Source organism: Dermacentor andersoni, chromosome 3 (genome assembly GCF_023375885.2).
Source record: "Dermacentor andersoni chromosome 3, qqDerAnde1_hic_scaffold, whole genome shotgun sequence".
Lineage (NCBI taxonomy): Eukaryota > Metazoa > Arthropoda > Arachnida > Ixodida > Ixodidae > Dermacentor > Dermacentor andersoni.
In genome coordinates this window covers 158,251,466-158,271,730 of record NC_092816.1, presented here as the reverse complement: position 1 = coordinate 158,271,730, position 20,265 = coordinate 158,251,466, and the positions used below count along the sequence as shown (strand labels likewise).

Sequence of the window (20,265 nt, the reverse complement as noted above, 5' to 3'; positions counted from 1 at the left end):
AGCCACAGGAAAACAACTGCCTATCACCCTCAAACAAATGGGCTAACCGAGCGATTGAACAGGACGCTGACCGATATGTTGTCAATTTACGTAGACTTAGAGCACCGTACATGGGACAAGATACTGCCCTATGCAACATTCGCCTACAATACCGCATTGCAAGAGACCACTCAGGTAACGCCATTCCAGCTTGTTTTTGGTCGAACAGTTACCACACCCTTGGATGCAATGCTCCCTGTCAGCGACAGTACAGAACAGAACCCTGACACCAGCGACTTTACAGAGAGGGCCGAAGAAGCACGTCAGCTGGCGCGACATCGCATTCAACAAAGGCAGCGCATCGACGCGGACCGATACAACCTGTGGCGAAGGGAAGTCGAGTATGCCCCAGGCGACAGAGTATGGGTGTGGACTCCCGTGCGGACGCGTGGCCTGTCCGAAAAGCTCTTGCGCCGTTATTTCGGCCCTTACCGAGTACTTCGCCGCATCAGTCCCCTGAACTACGAAGTTACGCCAGAAGGACAAGTGAGCTCATCACGATGCCGGCGTCGCACGGAAACTGTACATGTGGTCAGACTGAAGCCATATTATGACAGGCAGTGAATGTTCGACCAAACATCTATTCTGTACCATATACCACTTTAGTATGAACAACAGCTTGTGGACAATTTAGTCGCTGTACGCATCGGGACGATGCGTTTTGGAGGGGGGATAATGACACAAGGCAGAAGCATATTTAAACAACGCGCGCAGGTTCATGCAACCCTCAAGAGGACAACGGCGTATTGGAGAAAAAGAAGACGAAATGATGGCACGTGTTTTCGCCGCACGCACTTGCATCGTAGATGGCCGTTGTCAGCGTCTACAAGAAGAAGAAGAGGTGAAGCGACGCTCGAGAGAGAAGAAGGCATTCTTGATCTCCTCTTCAGAACGCGGCAGTCCTTTTTATTTACCCCCAGGGCACAAGTTATCCCACAATAAATAGTTGTGTCTGGACTCCCTTAATTGTTCGTTACAATATGGCAATAAGCGGGTTATAATTCATTCAAATTATTCCAGACACTTCAGCAACTCACCTTATACCTAAACTTATGCTCTGATGTCATCTCAATGAAACCCATGCACTTTCTACCGTAGTATTCTTTTCTATTATTTCTGATTATTTGGAATTTCGTCCCCAGTGTTTACCAGTGTGTTCAAGTGGAGAGGGATTCGATAGGGCCGAGCCACCACACTGAAAATCGATAACCGGATGAAGAGGGTGGTGCCGGCGTGTGCGATTGGTCCGCTTTCCCTTACTTCGCGTGTGGTGGCTCATCGACAATCGCGGCGGCATGCAAAGGAAGCATAAGAATGACGCTAAAACGGATCCTCAGCAAAGGAGAGTTGGCAGAACAAGGTCGTAAATGGGCCCAACGAGCTCGAAAATGTTACACGGCCACGTAGAAAGCTTTATTACACGCAAATAAACTTATCCTCTTCGACAGGTGCGAGTAACCAGTGCCTGAGCGATCGGCGGCAGCCATCTTTTATTCCGTTCGGAACGGGGCAGCCTGCGGCTATTCAGATGAAAATTCAGTTTTGTTCGGCATATTAATGCATCTTTATAGCGTACACGTCACTTTGACGCGGTGAGTGTTTGCGTTTTTGTGACGTCGCGTGAGAGGCAGGTGAAGTGGGCGCAGCCCGAAAACCTTTGCCCAATGGCCGACGGCTAATGGCGAAGAGGCGTCGAATTAGAAATAACTATTTTTCTTTTGTTCGATCAAATCATGCATAATCCGTGTGTACACGTTATATCAGATGGGGAGCTATCGCTGTTTTCGTGACGTCGCGTGACAGACAGGTGAAAGGGGGGTTGTCCAAAAAGTTTTAGACCAATCGCGGAAGGCTGATTGCAAAATTGGAACAGAAAAGTTTGGAATAGTTTTACGTTATAGCACCCCATATCACGTGTCCGCTACGGAACGTCGCGTCATTGCAGACCAGGTCGATGACATGCTCCGTCGAGGCGTCATTCAACCTTCCCAAAGCCGATGGGCCTTCTCCCGTGGTCCTCGTCACAAAAGAAAGACGGTTCCATCCGCTTCTGTGTTTATTTTCGACGGTTGAACAAGATCACCCTGAAGGACGTCTACCCATTATCACGCATCGATGATGCTCTGGACTTTTTGCAGGGAGCCGAGTTCTTTTCTTCGCTGGATTTGCGCTCAGGCTACTGGCAGGTTCCGATGGCAGTGGCCGATCGCCCGAAAACTGCCTTTGTTACGCCAGACGGCTTGTATGAATTCACCATCATGCCTTTCGGATTTTGCAACGCACCTGCTACATTCGAAAGAATGATGGATAATGTTCTGCGTGGCCTCAAATGGAAGATCTGTCTTTGCTATCTTGACGATATTGTGGTGTTCGCCCCAGATTTCGCAACGCACCTGCTCCGCCTCCAGCATGTACTCACTTGCTTGACCAACGCCAGGTTGCAACTTAACCCGAAGAAGTGCCGATTTGCTGTTCGTCAGCTCACAATTTTAGGCCATGTCGTGTCAAAGGAGGGCATTCGCCCGGATCACGAGAAGCTGCGTGCTGTTACTGCGTTCCCAAAAGCTACCACTATGAAAGAGCTCCGCAGTTTTATCGGCCTCTGCTCTTACTTCCGGCGATTCGTTTGAAACTTTGTGTCAATTATATCGCCTCTCACGCAGCTCCTTGGTGGCGCTAGAGATCTCTCATTATGGTCTCCAGCGTGTGACGACGCCTTCACAACCTTGCGCCGTCTTCTCACGACGCTCTCATTCTTCGGCATTTTGACCCTCAAGCGCCAGCCGAAATCCATACCGATGCAAGCGGTGTAGGCCTTGGCGCTGTGTTCGCGCAGCGTCAACCTGGCCACACAGAATACGTCGTCGCATACGCGAGTCGCCCGTTAACGAAGGCGGTGGCCAATTAGAGTGTTACAGAAAAGTAGTGTTTGGCCATTGTGTCGGCGCTTGTCAAGTTTCGCCCGTATTTATACGGCCGATCATTTGACGTAGTGACCGATCACCACGCACTATGTTGGCTTTCGACGCTCAACTATCCATCGGGCCGCCTTGCCCGCTGGGCATTGCGAATCCAAGAATATGACGTCCACCTGGTTTACCGTTCCGGGCGAAGGCACTCCGACGCTGACGCGTTATCCCGATCGCCGCTTCCCCCGAAGGCCAGTATCGACTCCTCTTGCGAGTTCACATTATCCTCTCGGGACGTTGACACTATCGCTGCTGCACAGCGTAATGATCTCTGGACTGCATCTCTGCTCCACCTTCTCTAGGATACGTCGAAAGTTTCAGCGTCACGTACGCTTCGGCGCCAAGTTCCTCATTTTGCGATTCGAGACCAGCTACTATATTGACGCAACTGTGCCCCAGAGGGACGCACCTGGTTACTCGTCATTCCGAGAATCTTGCGATCAGAGCTCTGCTCCTCGTTCCACTTCGACCCTCAGTGTGTCCACGCGGGAGTCTTCAAGACCTACGAAAGACTTCGGCACCGCAATTACTGGCGGGGAATGTACAATTTCGTTCGAAAGTTCGTCCGCTCTTGTCATGAGTGCCAACGCCGCAAAGCGCCACCGCACAACTCTGCCGGTGAATTCCAGCCTTTACAATGCCCGTCCCGACCCTTTGACCGCGTGGGCGTAGATCTCTACTGGCCACTTCCGTTGACTCCTACCGGCAACAGGTGGATAATAGTTGCGGTAGACCACTTAACCCGTTATGCGGAGACTGCAGCTCTACCAAATGCTACAACGCAGGAGGCGCCAATTTCATACTTCGCCGTTTTCTCCTTCGTCATGGAGGCCCACGTGAACTTTTAATTCACAGAGGCCGCGCCTTCTTATCTCAAGTCATCGAACAACTTCTTGCTGAATCCGCTATTGTTCATCGTAAATGCACTGCTTATCACCCACAGACTAACGGTACCACGGAACGCTTTAATCGAACTCTTGGTGACATGCTCGCCATGTATGTCTCACCTGATCACTCTAATTGGGACCTAGTTCTTCCGTTTGTCACCTACGCCTACAACACCGCGACTCAGGCCACTACCAGATTCTCACCCTTTCACCTTCTTTACGGCCGTCATCCTTCGCACACAATTGACACCATCCTGCCCTACCAGCCGGACCCATCCGAATGGTTGCCGATCTCGGAAGCTGCCAGAGACGCCGAGGAATGTCGCCAGCTGGCCCGCCAATTCAGCTCGGACGACCAGAACCGTGAAAAAGCCGTTCACGATGCTCAAAACTCGACTCCCACTTTTCTCCCGGGCGCTCTCCTCTGGTTGTTAGTGCCGCACCACACGCCTGGGCTCGCTTCAAAACTCCTTCCGAAGTACGACGGGCCATACTGCGTTCTCGAGCCAACATCGCCCGTCAATTACCTGGTTGAGCCGCTAACGCCGCCGTCCGACATGCGACGTCGTAATCGCGAAGTTCTTCACGTTCAGCGTCTCAAGCCGTACCACCATTCTACCGTCCTCCCAGAAAACTAAGTCGCCAGGATATTTCCTTTATTTCCGCGGGGCCGTTGTAAGGAAGATAACAAACGTGCGCACAGAGTCAGCAGCATCGGCAGCATCAAGCGCGCAGCAGAGGCTCGAGCTCGGGAACTGCTCGGTGCATCCTAGAACCGGCGGTCGCTACAAAACCCAATAAACCTCCTTTATAGCTGATTTATTTTGAAATTCACCCCCGGTCGTCTGAGGGATGTCTAATTAATTATGCTTATTTGTACTTCACAGAACGTGCTCGACATCGTTTCTGCAAGGCACGCACCGTGCCTTATGCACTGTGCGCGCGATTCTCAGCAGAGATAGATCGCCTGCTGCAAGACAGGGCGCTTTCCCAGGTCAGCGTCTCGGAAAGGGCAACACTGGCAGTCCTCGTGGCGAAGGAGACCGGCAGTATAAGGCTCTGCGGGGATTTCAAGCTAATGGTGAACGCAACAACTCACTTAGAACAATATGCCTAGCGAAAGTCTGCATCTTCGCAGCGTTCTCCGGAGGTGAAGTTTTCGGTACGCTGAATCTACGCAACGCATACAATCAGCTTTCTCCGGAAAGGGAAGCTAGAAATATAGCAATACTCAACACACACAAGGGCCTTTATTGCTATAGTTGTCTCGCTTTAGGAATTGCTCCAGCACCAGCGGTGTTCCAAAGACGCATGAAAGCTGTTCTGCAAGGCCTACGAGGAATCAAAATACACCTACGTGATATTATCGTAGCGGAAAAAGAGCACAATATATCTCGGTTACGGCAAGTGTTCCTGCGGCTGCACGACAACAGTCTGAAGCTGGACAAGGCCAAATGCAGGTTCGGGAAAACGCAAGTTTCATTTCTGAGGCACCGCATCGACGCAAAAGGCCTGCATCCTTTGCAAGACAACCTCCACGCCATACTAGTAGCACCGGCACCAACATTCGTAAGTGAGCTCGAATCTTTTCTACGATTGCTCACGTATTACGCTAAGTTCTTGCCGGACCTCTCTACGGCGCTGGCGCCATTGTATGCCCTGCTGACGAAGGGGGTTGCATGAAAATGGGGCCAAGTACAAGAAAGCGCATTTCAAGAAGCGAATAACGTCATGAACCGCTCGAATTTTCTCACTGATAATGACCGAATAAAGTCACTTCATCTAGAATGCGACGCGCCATTGCACGTAAATATGATTCGATAGCTTTCCGACCGACAATATTGATCTCAGCAGAGCGAGATTACTGGTAGTTGGAGAAGCAATGGCTTGCTTTAGTTTTAGGCGTCACCAAGTTTCGTGACTATGTTTTCGGTCACGGATTCACGCTGGTAACCAATCACAAGTCGTTGACCGGGTCTTTCATCACGATAAGCCCATTCCGCAAATGGCCGCAGCAGCAAGGATCCGATGCTGGGCGCTAATGTTGTCGGTGTATCACTATGCAGTGAAGTACCGAATAGAACAGCTTAACGCTAATAAGGATGCCTTGAGCCCCTTTCGCTTGCCTAATCAAAAGTTAAAAGCGAAAGTAATTCTGTACAATATATGCTGCACGCACAAGATTTGAATGAATTTACCCTGTGCAACCAAAAGCTAGCAGTGAACATTAACGAAGACAGACTGCTCCATCAAGTGAAAGAGTGGATCCTGCAATGCTGGCCATGAGAAATTAGTTTAAATCAACAGTGCTTGTAACCAACCTTCTTTTTCACTCGTTTACACGAGCTCACATTGAGCGGTGCACCAGCTTACTGAGGCCACTGCGCTGTTTTGCTCGATTCAGCGTGTTTTTTCATGATGCAAGAATCGCATGACAATCATTAGGGGATCACAGCAATAAAGAGCCTCGCTGGCTCGTTGTTTTCGGCCCAGCATGGACTGTGATTAGAGAGTCTTGTAAAAATCAGAGCGAAACGTGTGCATTGATTTTTCCACTACCTGCTGCACAGGTTCCTTTATGTTGCCTGAAATCCAACAAGTGCTGGTTTCGGCTGCACGTAGACATTGACGGACCGGTGGAAGGGCACATGATCTTTCTGCTGGTGGACGCAGGGAGGAAATGTATAGGAACGGTGGCGCTCAAAACTAAAACAGCTGACACCACAGTGGAAGTTAGAGTATTTTCGCCCGTTTTGCCCTGCCTCACACAGTCGTGTCCGATAACGGAGCCAAATCCACCAGCTCGGTGACAAAAGATTTTCTTTCAAGAAAATCATGTGCGTCAAATTTGAAGTGCTCGTTATTATTCGCAGTAGAACCGGCCAGCAGATCGAGTGGTGTGCACCATAAAAGAAGGAATTAAGGAGAATAAAGTAGGGTAGCTGCAGTGCCGACTCACTAAATTCTTGATTGGTTACAGGGCCTTGCCTACGCAGGAAGGCAAATCGCCTGCGGGGATATTGCCTGCGTCCAATGAAGGACAAAACTCAACGCTCACTTCTCAGGGAAAGATAGCACCTAGTCTTAAGCTAGGACCCGGCACAAACTCCCACGACCTTTCCTCCGGAACACGAGTCTAGTCACGACAGTATAATGCTCTGGTCGGAGATCGCTGCCTGGCACAGTGACTGTCACCAGCGGAGGTCGCTTGATCCCTGTCGATACGAAAGGAGTTCTGCAACGACGACATGTAGACCAACTGCGACCTCGGGAAGCCAAGCAGGAAGCCGCCGTAACACAGCCAAAGGGGGGGCCGAGTAGAGAACAGCGGCGAAATCTCACAGCCAGATCGACCATCGACAGAGGAAGTCTGCCAGCAAGCGGACATAAGGTCTGGTACAGGCCAGGCTGCCAGCACGGTGGAGGACTCGGTGCTACCCAGATACGTTCCTCACAATCGGAAACCTCCAGACAGATTTTAGGCGAAGGAAATGCCATATCGCGCCAAGTGCAGTACGCTTCACGACAAGCACTGCGCGTGCGTCCAACAGATCTACGAGAGAGCAAAAGCAAGCGTCACATCTAGAATAAGCCTTTTGCCCAATGTCGCATCTAGCATGTGTGATGTTGGCGCTACGCAACATCCATAGTGTACGATTCTTTTTGCAAAGAAAAGGTCTTCTTGACAGGGTTGGCGTGTGTACATCGACAGCTTGCTAGTGTCGCAAAACATTGCTCAAGGACGAAGACTTCAATAAACAACGCTTTTTTGTTGTTGCTAGTGACAACTACTAATTACAGTAACCTTTTTATCTGGCGTGTTCTTCCTAGTGTGTTACAAACGTCTCCAAACTGAGTTATATTGGTAACAAGGGATGTGACCCCTACTATGATTTAGCATTTATTCATACGTTGTGCTAAGAACACTAGTTCGTGTCGGCTCTACATTTATTGAGCATACGGACTCTATCATGAGATCCTCTTAACTTTTAGCAGCTTCAAATATACATTGACCGAAGCAGTAACACTTAGGAGCTTGATACTCTAATGTAATTTTGGCACTTATTTGTGATCTATCACCACTCTAACGAGAAACATGGAAAGTGGCTGTAAAATATAAGCCTTTCGACATAAGAAACGTTAAAAAATGTATTCACAACAATTTACAATAGCCTGTGATTTAGCTACATTTGCTATTTTAGAATCTGTTCGTCATTTTTAATCAATTGCAAATTTTAGAAAAGAACAGCCGCTGCCTAATGCTTTGTAGGCACGCCGACATACTTACTTTGTTTAATCTTTCTTTATATAAGGCGATATAACACTTACGATGAATGGGGTTGAGCACGCATACACAGTCGCCTAAGTACCTGGCATGAGGAAGAAGAAAAATAGTGAAAACAACATGGTTACTTACTCGCATATATATACCTTCCGCCTGAATAGCAATTGAAAAAAATTGACCAGTCGCTTCTCGCAAGACCTCGTCCGGTGGTGATCCGCTCTGACTTGAACTAGAGAATTTTACTTTGGTGCCGTCCAAGAAGATAAATAGGAACCATCCCCGGCTCCCTATGAATGCCATACTTGCATGCGCCCTGGAATAGTTATAAAGAAAGCATTTCAAAAACAATGCAGTCGAAGGCACAGCGGTCACCGTCACAGTATTTTCGAACGTCTCTGCGGATCGTGCCACCTTTTCCTTGCTAAACATTCGTTGCCCAATTCCTGCACTTCCCCACAGGTATGTATGGATCTCACATCGCACCACCTTTGGGAGGGGTCCTCTTTATTACAGCGAAACTGGTGGCCTCTCGTTGGTCGGCATTTTTCGTGTCCATGTCAGTGGGCGAAAATGGGGGCCGTTCGTCGAGGTAGTGCAATACTGGGCCTACACTCTGCGGAGGTTAAGCAGGCTTCAAGCACTCGGAAAAGTGAAGCAAAACACATTCTTTGCATTCCCGCATACAACATGCAGGACAGTATTCGTTTCAATAAAGAACAAGCATCCGAACCACAGAATTGATAAGGCGCTCCTGATAACAATGCGAAACACTTAGCGTTCTCCGCATACTTATCCCGGTAAAGACCACTGTTGCGCAAGCTGTGGCTGCGACGGCAGCTTGCGACGTGGGGAGTGACGTCACTAGTCATCCGTACATGAAACCCTAGAAATTGATTTTATTGTTGTTATAGCCCCGTTTTGTGTAGGCTACGCATAGTTAGCACTGCAGTTGAGCAGAGTGAATACGAGCAGCGACAAAGGGAAAAAGAAAGGGCACTACGAACTACGGTGGCGGGCCCTAGAAATTACCATTTATTTATTTATTTATTTTCAATACTGCCACTCTCTTTATTGGGACCATAGCAGGTGGGCATATTAATACAATGTAAGCGTTGATACAACATTTTTTCATAGAACATATCTATACAAAGTACAACAAACTAGATACGCTACATGTGGCTACGCAGTACAGTCTGGAAAAATACAAAATGCAAAAAAGAAAAACATCGTTTCATGCATATAATTAGTGAAGTTAACTATAACGATAAAACAGATTTAGTAAATACTGTCACATGGTAGTGACGGTGAAGAAAGAAGCAGTACGGTGGAATACAAAACTAGCTTTTATTGGGCGAACCTGTGTCCACAAAACAGGCTACACTTATAGCACAACGAAAGCGGCGAACACAGTCGGCGATCGTCGAAAATCTGATCTGCGGGTCAAGCGGGTCGGCTTTTATAGAGCAGTCGTCGAATGTTCCAGACTAATCGTTCGGACCCGCGTGCCTTCCACAAAGTTCTACACCATTCGCGTCAGGTGATGAAATCAGATAACATAAGTCTCGGCGACAACAGACAGCGGATAGAAGCATCGATAACTTTCCAGAAACTTCGGATACATGCAGGCGCGTCCCATGCTGTGCGATTACATTTGTTAGGCGGCGAAACGTGGTTGCCCGATAAAGATAACTACACGTGTCAATACAATAAATTGTCATACAATACAATCTCGTGGAATATAAATGCAACACAACTATTTACAACCTAACAGTGTGAAACCTAATACAATCTAACATAAGAGATAGATCTAAACAATGTAAAAAACAAATATGCGTAAGGCTAAAATTTTTCTAGCGGTTATTCCTTACTCTTTTCTAATGTTACGTTAGAAAACGTTAGAAAACGTTTGATGGTGATTCTATATCAGCTATTGATGAGTCGAGGTGGTTCCACTCCCTGACAGCAGTAGGGAAGAAAGAGTGTCTAAATGTGTCCGTTTTACTAGGGTACTCAACTAACATTTTATTATGCTTATGGCGTGAAATACGGGACGTAGAGAAAGTAATGTATTTTGAAGAACTTATGTTAAAGTGGTGCTGCAACAGGTTGTGTACGAATTTTAGCCGAGCTTGCTTTGCTCTGTTTACCAGTGTGTCCATTCCGGATGAAGCCAGGAGTTCTGTGAACGAGTCAGAGGTTTTGTACTTGTTGTGAATAAACCGTTTTGCTTTCCTTCGAACGTTTTCCACTTCGGTTATGTTTGTCTTTGTGTGAGGAAACCCAACCGTGTTGGCGTATTCTAGTACTGGCCGCACAAAGGTTTTATAGCATAGCAGTTTGATATGACTGGGAGGAGATTTGAGGGACCTTTTAAGCAAGAAAAGCTTACGGGTGGCTGCAGAAGTGATGTTGGCAATGTGCTTGTTCCACTTCAAGTCAGATGCTAGGGTCAGTCCTAGATACTTGTGTTGCTGAATATTAGTTAGGAGTGTACCATTGAGAAGGTAGGTGAATCCTGACTTAATCTTTTTTGTTGTTACTACCATTGTCACTGATTTCTTGATGTTAATAGACATTTGCCATTGTTCACACTGGGCATTTATCTCGTTAAGGCATCAGTTCAAAGTAAGGTGACCTTCATAACTTCTTATTTCTTTATATATAATGCAATCAGCTGCAAAGAGCATTATGCTGCATGCTATGTTAGTGACGATATCATTGATGTAAATTAAAAATAGTAAGGGCCCCAAGACCGAGCCCTGGGGAACGCCAGGTGTGACAGGAACTGTATCAGATGATGCTTGATTATGGAAAACGAACCGTGACCGTTGTGGTAAAAAATCCCTAGTGCAGGCTGTAATGCTTCCGTTTCCAATAATTAACTCCAATTTTGCAATTAGCTTGTTGTGACAGACACTGTTGAATGCTTTGCTGAAATCTAGAAATGTTATATCTGTTTGACAGCGGTTGTCAATAGCCTGAGCTAGGTAATGCAAACTTCAGTCAACTGTGTTACTGTTAACATCCCGTCCCGAAATCCATGCTGATTGGCTGTTAGTATGCCATTCTCTTGAAAATATGTTGTTAGGTGTTTTAAAATCATATGCTCTAGTATGTTGCATGATGTACTAGTTAGTGATATCGGTCTGTAGTTGGAAGGAGAGTTTGTGTCCCCTGATTTATTGATTGGTATTATTTTTGCTTTTTTTCAATCATCTGGCACACGTCCAGTTGAAAGTGATATGCGATAGATAATGCCAAGTTACCTGCTGCATCATTCTGCGTATCGCTTTAAGAATTCGTTCGGGACATCTTCATGGCCACTAGATTTTTTCGTGTCTAATCCGAGTAGAAGGAGTCGATGGTGAAACCTGTAGGAATTATTGGGGGGACAAACCCGTTATCTGCAGTAAATACCGATTGGAAGTACTTGTTGTATGCATTAGTTTGAGAAACTTTTCATCGTGAGGTCGTTCTGGCGTGACTACTTTGCGTGCACGGAAGTGATTCAAAAATCTGTGCGGATTACCTTTTACGAAGTTAGGCAGGGTAGTATAAAAATATTTTTTTCTGGAGTGGCTTAGTCTCATTTTAAGTTCTGCCTTGGCGGTAATCAACTTTGATATCTGGAGTGACTGATTTTAGTCTTCTTCAAAGACCGACGTAACCTTTTCACTTTTCGCTTGGCGTGAATTACCTGACGCGTTACCCATGGGTTTTATTTCAGCGATTTTCTTGTTTTTAAGGGTATACATTGTTCAATGCAGCCATGTATTACTGTCTTAAACTTACTCCAGAGAGCATTTGCGTCTGCCGAAGGATTGCAAGCCATTTCCGCAAAATCTGTGAATTCATGTGACATGTACTTCAAGACATTGCCGTCGTCCGATTTCGCGAAGTCGATGACGGGGCTTTCTAAAGATCTTTTTTGTATACTAAACGACAGAGGTAGGTGACATGTTGGAATATCGTGGTCGGATAGATCTTCAGCAATACTAGTATGTATTTTATTTACAAAGAAGTGATCAGAGAGCAGTATTAGATCGAGTATATTACTTGCAGTACAATGTGACCGTGTTGGTTGATCAACTACTTCTAGGTTAAAGTTTAGCATTAAATCAATTAGCGCTTCTGAAGTACGTGATGAGTATTGCGTTTTCTTCCAGTTAATTTCTGGAAGGTTAAAATCCCCCATGATGACAATTCTTAGGCTGTCAGGGAAGAAGCTACAAAGCTGCTCATCAATGAAAGATAGCTGAAATTTGAAATTGAGAAGATATTACAACGTAGTTTAGCTGACACCTTCCCCTATTCGCATTTATTTAACACTGAAAGAATTACCAAATGAAGCATAATTTGCCTCATTCCGGCCCTAGGCTTGTATCGATCAGGTCCAAGTACATAACAGTGGAACATGCTCTACTAGCCTTGCCGCCGTTATCATCGTCGCCATGTCGCTCTCTTTTTCGTTGTCTCCCACGTGTCATCTTCGTCATGTCTTCATCGTCAGTGTCATCTTCATGCCATTTACATCGCGACATTGTTGCTGTCCTGCCGTCGCCATCATGCCCACATTTAGTTATTGAAGAGAATTGACGTTTATGCAAAGTGTAGCAGTTGTACAGGTCACCTTTAGGATAAGGGCAAAACGCAAAATGCCTGATCCGACCTATCCCCCTACAAACTGTAGTAGAATTTAACAGAAAGCAGCAAGGACACGCCACAACACAGCGAGCAAAAAGTAGGGCCAATTTCACATTCCCAAAGCAGGCATTCAACAAAATCGTGTGACATCCACACTTACATGGCACTTGCACTGAATACGAGTACACCTTTTTTCTATGTAGCAACCACTCTCTGGTGCTCTTTTTGTGAGCCTTGAGTGAAGTACTGTGCTAGATGATGTCTTCATTGTGCTTGCTAGTGTTAAGAAAACGTATCAGTTGAAATCAGAACCTCTCCACTCCATAATTTGTTCTTATCTGTGTTGATCTCAGGTCATGCCTCAACTCATAATAGGTTTGTGGATGTGATTTTAGGGATAGCTGCGTCTTTGGAGTATGCCGTCTCTCCGAACGCCTCTACTGCAGAGATGTGTCTGTGCCGTACTAGCCGTGCTTTCTGCTAGAGAGAGGGTGGTTTCGTTTCGTGCCGACGTTCTACTTCGACAGCTCCCTGCAGCACTTTAGAATCCCAGCACTCGAAACAGTGCACAACGCTGCCGTACCCATGTGTGTCCCATTAGCTTCGTCTCCCGTTCACGTCTGGGCATACCCATTTGCCCCGTACCCTTTACGCCTTTCATTAGGCCTTTGGTACTTTGTAGTTTCAATTGTCCCTCTACATGTTGTCTTCGAGAGCGTCTCCTTTTCTTCACAGACGCCGACAGCCGTATGTGCAAAAGTGCAACGCGGAAGTCAGCAATACTTTATAGGCTTCATCTCAGAATTATTTTATGGGTACCATTTTTTTGTACGTTTGTTTGTACCCCGTATTTTAGGAAATACATCTGTTGTTGTTTGGTGCTTCCAGTCTTTGTACTGTAGTGCGCTACACGATGCATCACGGAGAAGATGCCACTGGCGGGCGGAGACGCAGACGAATGGGCACGCAAGTGACGCTGGATATACAGACGTACATCTGGTTGCATGGTGCGCTCGAGTGCCTCCTCGTTGTGCGGCGGGGTTTGTGTTCCAGCTGTGGATTTGACGGCGTCGCTTACATCGTGATGCACTCAAACCGCCCAGCTACGTGCCGATGGTGCCAGTAAACATATTTTGCTTTCGATTCGAAACCGTCACGAATGGCGCTTCCAAACAGCCACAATGCATACATTTGAGACTTCTTAACCTTCACCTCATCCTAATTTCACGCATCAAAACGAGAAAGGCTGGCTGACATCTGCGGTGTCTAGGCAGAGATGCCTGAGTACAGGCTTGTCTCGCTGGGCGTGAGCAGCCATGCGCTACTTTGAGTTGAACTATTCTCGTATGGCAGCTCCCGTTTGAGCTAGAGATTTGACCCTTGTATCCGCTTGTCATGAAATGTTTAGACCTCAGGTCACGCTACTTCGCATTACTTTACGTCAAATAGAAGTTATTGTAGCCGATGTTCGGGTCACGGACGGCGGCAACGAAGATGACGCACGTAAGGGAGAAACGTTCCCCCCCTTTTGATTGCCATAAGAGGGCGCGACATGTGAAGTGCGTGTGAAGGAGAAACTCGCCGACCTGAAGGAGGGAAACGGCTAGTTCCTCCTTTCTCACTCTCCTTTCTGTATGAGTGTCGAGTAGCGACGCCTGGGAGTGGGTAGTCAGGATTCCCCGGTCGGGTGAAGCCTGGAGGCTTGGATCCAGAGCCTGATGGCCCGTCTTCAGCTCCAGGCCCGATGGCCACTCTTCGCACTTTAGTCGCTTCCTGGAATTATGCCCCTCCTCAGCCAGTGTGCCTCGCTTTTCTGCCCCTCTGCCTATTCCTGTCTTCCGGATTGGAGATCCTCGGGACCCGGTGTTCTTCGGCGATTAACCACTGGAAGCTACGTGGTTTCTTCCAATTGAATTCCGTTCCTTTTACAGCGATGCTGTTTACCTGGACCTTGTGCCGTCGTTGTCGGACTTCGCTAAAGCTATCATCATCAGTAATGGCTCGAGAATCGTCTTCTTCCACAGCTGGCGAGTTCGCGCAAGTCTGCGCTACCGCTCGAACGCACTCGTGCCACGGCTACCGCGTTCGTCATCTTCTTCCACATCTGGCTCCGTTGCGGTTAGTGATTCCAGCATAGAACCTCACTTCAATTCTCAAGGTATCAAGCGTTGTTCCCGACGACGACCGCTCACCCGCCCGGTTAGGCCTAATGCCAGCACCAGCTCCCGCTATTTCATCTGCCGAAACACCATCGCGCCGCGCTGCGCGCCGCGTGAGCACCGGCACACGAGCGCTCGCCCAAGCTACGGCGAGGAGCCCCTACGATGAGTCGATAGGCAGCTGCTGCAAGCGAAATGTCAAAGACCCAGAAAGAACATGAAATAAATGCAATGCAAACAGACCGGGCAGAAGAAAACACCGGGGAATAAACCTGGAACTATGACACAGAAAGCGCCCAAACAATCTAAGCGGAAAACGCATGGATCACAAGAAACAAGAAAGCCAAGAAGGACACCTCGGATTCAAAGACGCCAGCAAAAAAAAAAAAAAAATACCAACCAATGAGCAAACGTCTAATCTACGACCTTCACAGCAACAACGCAGACCCAGGATGCCACCCCTGCACTTGACGACTACCGCCAGCAAGCAGGTCTCGACCTCGCCAAATAGAATATCATCGCAGTCATGCACGCCATTGGTAGAGCGAGTGGACTATCGCAGCAGGACATCAATGAGAAAGTACGCGTACAAGAACAGAGAATCAAAAATTTAATTACCACAAGCATGGCCGACAAGGAAGACGACAGGATGCCGGTCAACATCAACAGAACAGAGCTCGGAGGCACTTACTACAACCTCAAAGGCAACATACGAGCCCCAGACGACGTCTCCAGAGACGTCATCAATGGCCTCATACCAGGAAGAAGCACCGCAGAACTTGTGGCAGGAATCCGAGCACCGGCACGATACACCATTCTTCACGCCCGAACGATGGGTCAATCGATCGCGGCAGTCTTCTTCGAAGGACTGCAAGTTTCCTACTGCATCATCTTCCAGAGCGTAGACTTCCGCTTCAGATCATATCGCAAGTCAGTGCAGTACTGCCGCACCTGTGGCAACACGGGACATCGCCAAGACGTCTGCCCCAAAGCGATGCCAGCTTTTTGCTACAAATGCGGCAAGACTGGACAACCACAAGACCATAACTGCAAACCGACCTACAAGCTCTGCGGAAAACCGCACGAAACTACAAGTACAGTGTGCAAGAAGAGACTGAAGGCAAGCCCTCCACCTTATAATATACGGCAACAGCGCCTTAACAGACTGCAAGAAAGAGACAACCGCAGGAGCTCCAGCAGTGAAGAGTTCCCGGAGCTGGGCACCTCGGCCACCAGCTCGAGCAGTGTCAGTGCGAGCAGCTCCTCCAAAAGCAGATCCCATACAATACTGCGAAGTGCTTCGCACTCACTTTCCCGCTCTCGCTCCTGCTCAGTCAAGCGCGCGAGCTACGCCGACGCGGTAAGCGTCTTGAGCGACTCGGGTGGTACGAGCAGCTTGGATGCATCAGCCGAAGCCGCAGCCATACGGGTCCTAGAAAACAAACAGCAGAACCAGTAGAGCAAACTGCAGAATCAGCACAGCTAATTGCATAGCCAGCAAAACCTCATAGACAAGGTACTCCGCAGTCAACAGAAACAGGAAGAGCTCACCAACAAACTGCTTCAAAAATGCAAATAACAACAAGAACTCACTGACAAGCTGCATCAAAAATGCCTGGAGCTCGAAAACGTAAACAGACAGTCGGGAACGGCGTTGACCAAGGCCGACGTTAATGCCATAGTAGATGCAAGGTGCCTGATATTTCAAGAAGCCTTTATGAAGAACGTTCACGCCACAATGGAAACAATTGTCGAATCAGCAGTCGAAAACACAGCCGCTATCTTCGAAAACGAAATCGCCACGTTAAACGCCAAAATCGATGGGATCGCGCCACAGGTCAACAATTTTATCACGCATGTATAGTACAACTACATCACCAAGGCACAGCTAGACAATGTATGGACGAAGAGCCACAGCGACTCTCGCTCCGCCTGGTCCACTCTCGATCGCTGACGCGAATTCGAATCCATCGACGATGGCGAACCCTAAACACAAGGCAAAGAACTAGCATTCAACTATACGCATATGGCTATGGAACTCTCGATCATACCACCGTCGACACGACAACCTACAAGAATTCCTCAAGCGTAACCAACCCAACGCCATAGCACTACAGGCAACTCACACGCAGAACATCCGCAAGGATACGCCACATATGCACAAACCCGAAGAACTGCCATACTGGTGAAGAAAACTCTCACAGTACAAAAACACGACGTAGGGAACATACAGACAGAACACACTTTAATCGAGGTTTAACCGGAACAAATGACGCAGAAAAGCCTATTTGTGGCCAGTGTGTACAGCCCGGCTAGTGACCAGCTACCGGACTTCGATCACATTGTACGAAAAATCAGGAAATCCAAAAAGGGACACCAACTCCTCAAATTGGGAGACTTCAAAGCCTCGCACACAGCATGCGGTTATCATACCACCACAAAGAGTGCACGATGCAGCCCTGCAACACAGACTGACCCTCTGGAATGAGCCTCTCCAGACCAGGAGAATTGGAAACTGTGTCTCCAGGGACACAAACCCCGATCTTGCCTTTGCTGTGGACGTCCCCTGGGAAGAGTGGAGTCGACTCCAGGAAACCTTAGGTAGCGGTCACCATATCCTCAAATTAGATATGGCACACACACGTAGACAGACCAAGACCGGAATTGCACGGTTAAGTGAATGAAAATCCTTTAGGGACGAGCTAGATTCCGCAGCAAGCACTACTGACACAGACGAGTGGCTCAAAAATGTATTAGACACTGCAGAACGTCACACAAAGATCATACAACTCTATGCCGATACACCCGCGGTCGATGCGCACCTACTCAATCTCTGGGAGGCCATATGTAGCCTCCTGAAGAGATGGAAGCGGCAAAAGCTAACCGAAAGCTAAAGACACGCATCTCTCTCCTTGCAAAGCAGGCTCAAGACTATGCGGACCACCTTGTCAGGCCGAACTGGCACGCTTTCTGTGACAAGCTACAGGGGACTCTGAGCACGCACATTCTACGCGCACTCCTGGCGAATCAACCGACCAAAACGAAACAGAAGCAACATCTGGACAGTCTTATTCACAACGACGCCGTATCAGAAGAACACCTTCTGCAAGAACTACAAAAGAAACTATGGGGAGACGCACCCTCTCCCGCGCCAACTCGCAGCAAAGAATACTCCAGAAAACCGAATCCAGAACTCAATCGACCCTTTACACAGGCCGAAAACCACGTAGCCCTATCCAAGCTGACTAGAAATACTAGCCCTGGTAAAGACCGGATCGTTAACAAACACCTACGCAACCTACCGCAGCAGACCACCGAGGCTCTCCTCTGTTACTACATCGAGTGCTGGGAGAATGGAGGACTGCCTGCTGTATGGAAGCACTCGGAGATCACCCAGATCCCCAAGCACAACAAACCTCTCAGCTTGGAGAACCTACGGCCGATCTCGATCACCTCGTGCGCGTGAAAGCTTTTCGAATACATGGTGCACGACCACATTACCTAGTACCTGGAAGACAACGGCCACCTACCAGACACCATGTTCGGCTTCAGGCAGCACCTCTCAACGCCGGACATACAGTTACAACTAAAAGAAGGCCTCCTAGATTACCTAAACAACCGAAGCAAATACTCCATAGTGGTAGTAGACGTCAAGGGAGCATTTGATAACGTTAACCCCGACGCGATCCTCAACAATCTTGAAGGCACCGGCTGCGGCACTAAGACCTACGCACACGTCAGAAGCTTTCTAATGGACCGCACGACAACAGTCGGAATCTGCAACATCCGCCGTGAAAGCTTCCTATTTCCAAACAGAGGCACCCCGCAAGGGTCGGTCATTTCACCGCTACTCGTTAACGTAGCTAAGATCAAGCTACCCCCACTCCTCGAGACCATACCACATCTGCGTCACGCGATGTATGCTGATGACATCACGCTCTGGACCCGGGCTACGAACGCTGGAAGGGAAGAAAGTAGCTTACAAGAAGCCGTAGACACCATCGAAAGCTACCTCCGAAACTGCGGCCTCCGCTGCGCCCCAGAGAAGTCTTAGCACCTCGCCCTGAAAGCAAGAATGAGAGGCCGGCCACCCAACTACGAAGAGCCCGACCCCAGCGTCATCGTCAACGGGACAACAATCCTGAAAGTCGACACCGTGCGAATACTTGGACTCCACATCCACAAGGACGGATCAGGAGCTGCCAGCCTACTGAGACTAGAACGCACCCTGTCGCAACTCACACACCTCGTCGAGAGGATCTCAAGCCAAAGAAGCGGGCTAAAGGAGCAAGACACGCTCAGAATAATACAAGCACTACTCACCAGCCGCATCACATACGGCACGCCATACCTGGCTTTGAAGGACGCTGAAACAGAAAAGCTCAACATCATGATAAGGAAGGCAATCAAAGGCACCCTGGGACTCCCCGCCAAGCCTTCTACTTCACGCCTCCTTAAGATGGGCGTCCACAACACGTGGCAAGAGCTCGCCGAAGTGCACAAGAACAGCCAACTGGAACGACTCAAGCTCATGCCCCCAGGGAGATCAGTACTCCAACACCTGAACTACAGCGAGGCCTACGTCGCAGACACGGAAAAGAAAGAGCTAATCCCACCCGACGTTCGTGAGTGTATTTGCATCGCATGTGCCCCACGCAACATGCATCCCATATACCACAAGAGTAGAAGACATGCTAGAGCCAACGCCATCAAATGACGTTTCAAGCCCGCCCGAATGCCAGCTACACCGACGCGGACAAGTCATCATCATCATCAGCCTGGTTACGCCCATTGCAGGGCAAAGGCCCCTCCCATACTTCTCCTACTACCCCGGTCATGTACTAATTGTCGCCATGTCGTTCCTGCAATCGTCTTAACCTCATCCGCCCACCTAACTTTCTGCTACCCCCTGCTACGCTCTGCTCTTTTCTTGTCCCTTAACGTTACACCCATCATTCTTCTTTCCATAGCTGGTTGCGTCGTCCTCAATTTAAGTAGAACACTTTTCGTAAGCCTCCAGGTTCCTGCCCCGTTCGTGAGTACTTGTAAGACACAGCTTTTACACACTTTTGTCTTGAGGGCTAATGGCAACCTGCTGTTCATGATCTGAGAATGCCTGCCAAACGAACCCCAGCCCATTCTTATTGTTCTGATTATTCAGTCTTATGATCCGGATCTGCAGTCACTACCTCTCCTAAGTAGATGTATTCCCTTACCACTTCCAGTGCCTCGCTACATATCGTAAACTGCTGTTGTCTTCCGAGACTGTTAAACATTACCTT

At 48.3% G+C, this 20,265-nt stretch overlaps 1 protein-coding gene across 2 annotated transcripts in view; it reads right to left on the bottom strand.

Annotated features, from left to right (window-relative positions):
* Positions 1–20,265, bottom strand: part of LOC129383097 (uncharacterized) — a 167,653-nt gene that overhangs the window by 67,570 nt on the left and 79,818 nt on the right. For both annotated transcript variants that reach the window (XR_011893137.1, XR_008611029.2), the window contains exon 4: positions 8,313–8,493. The gene's annotated coding sequence lies outside the window, so the exon portion shown is untranslated. The remainder of the gene's footprint in view (positions 1–8,312; positions 8,494–20,265) is intronic.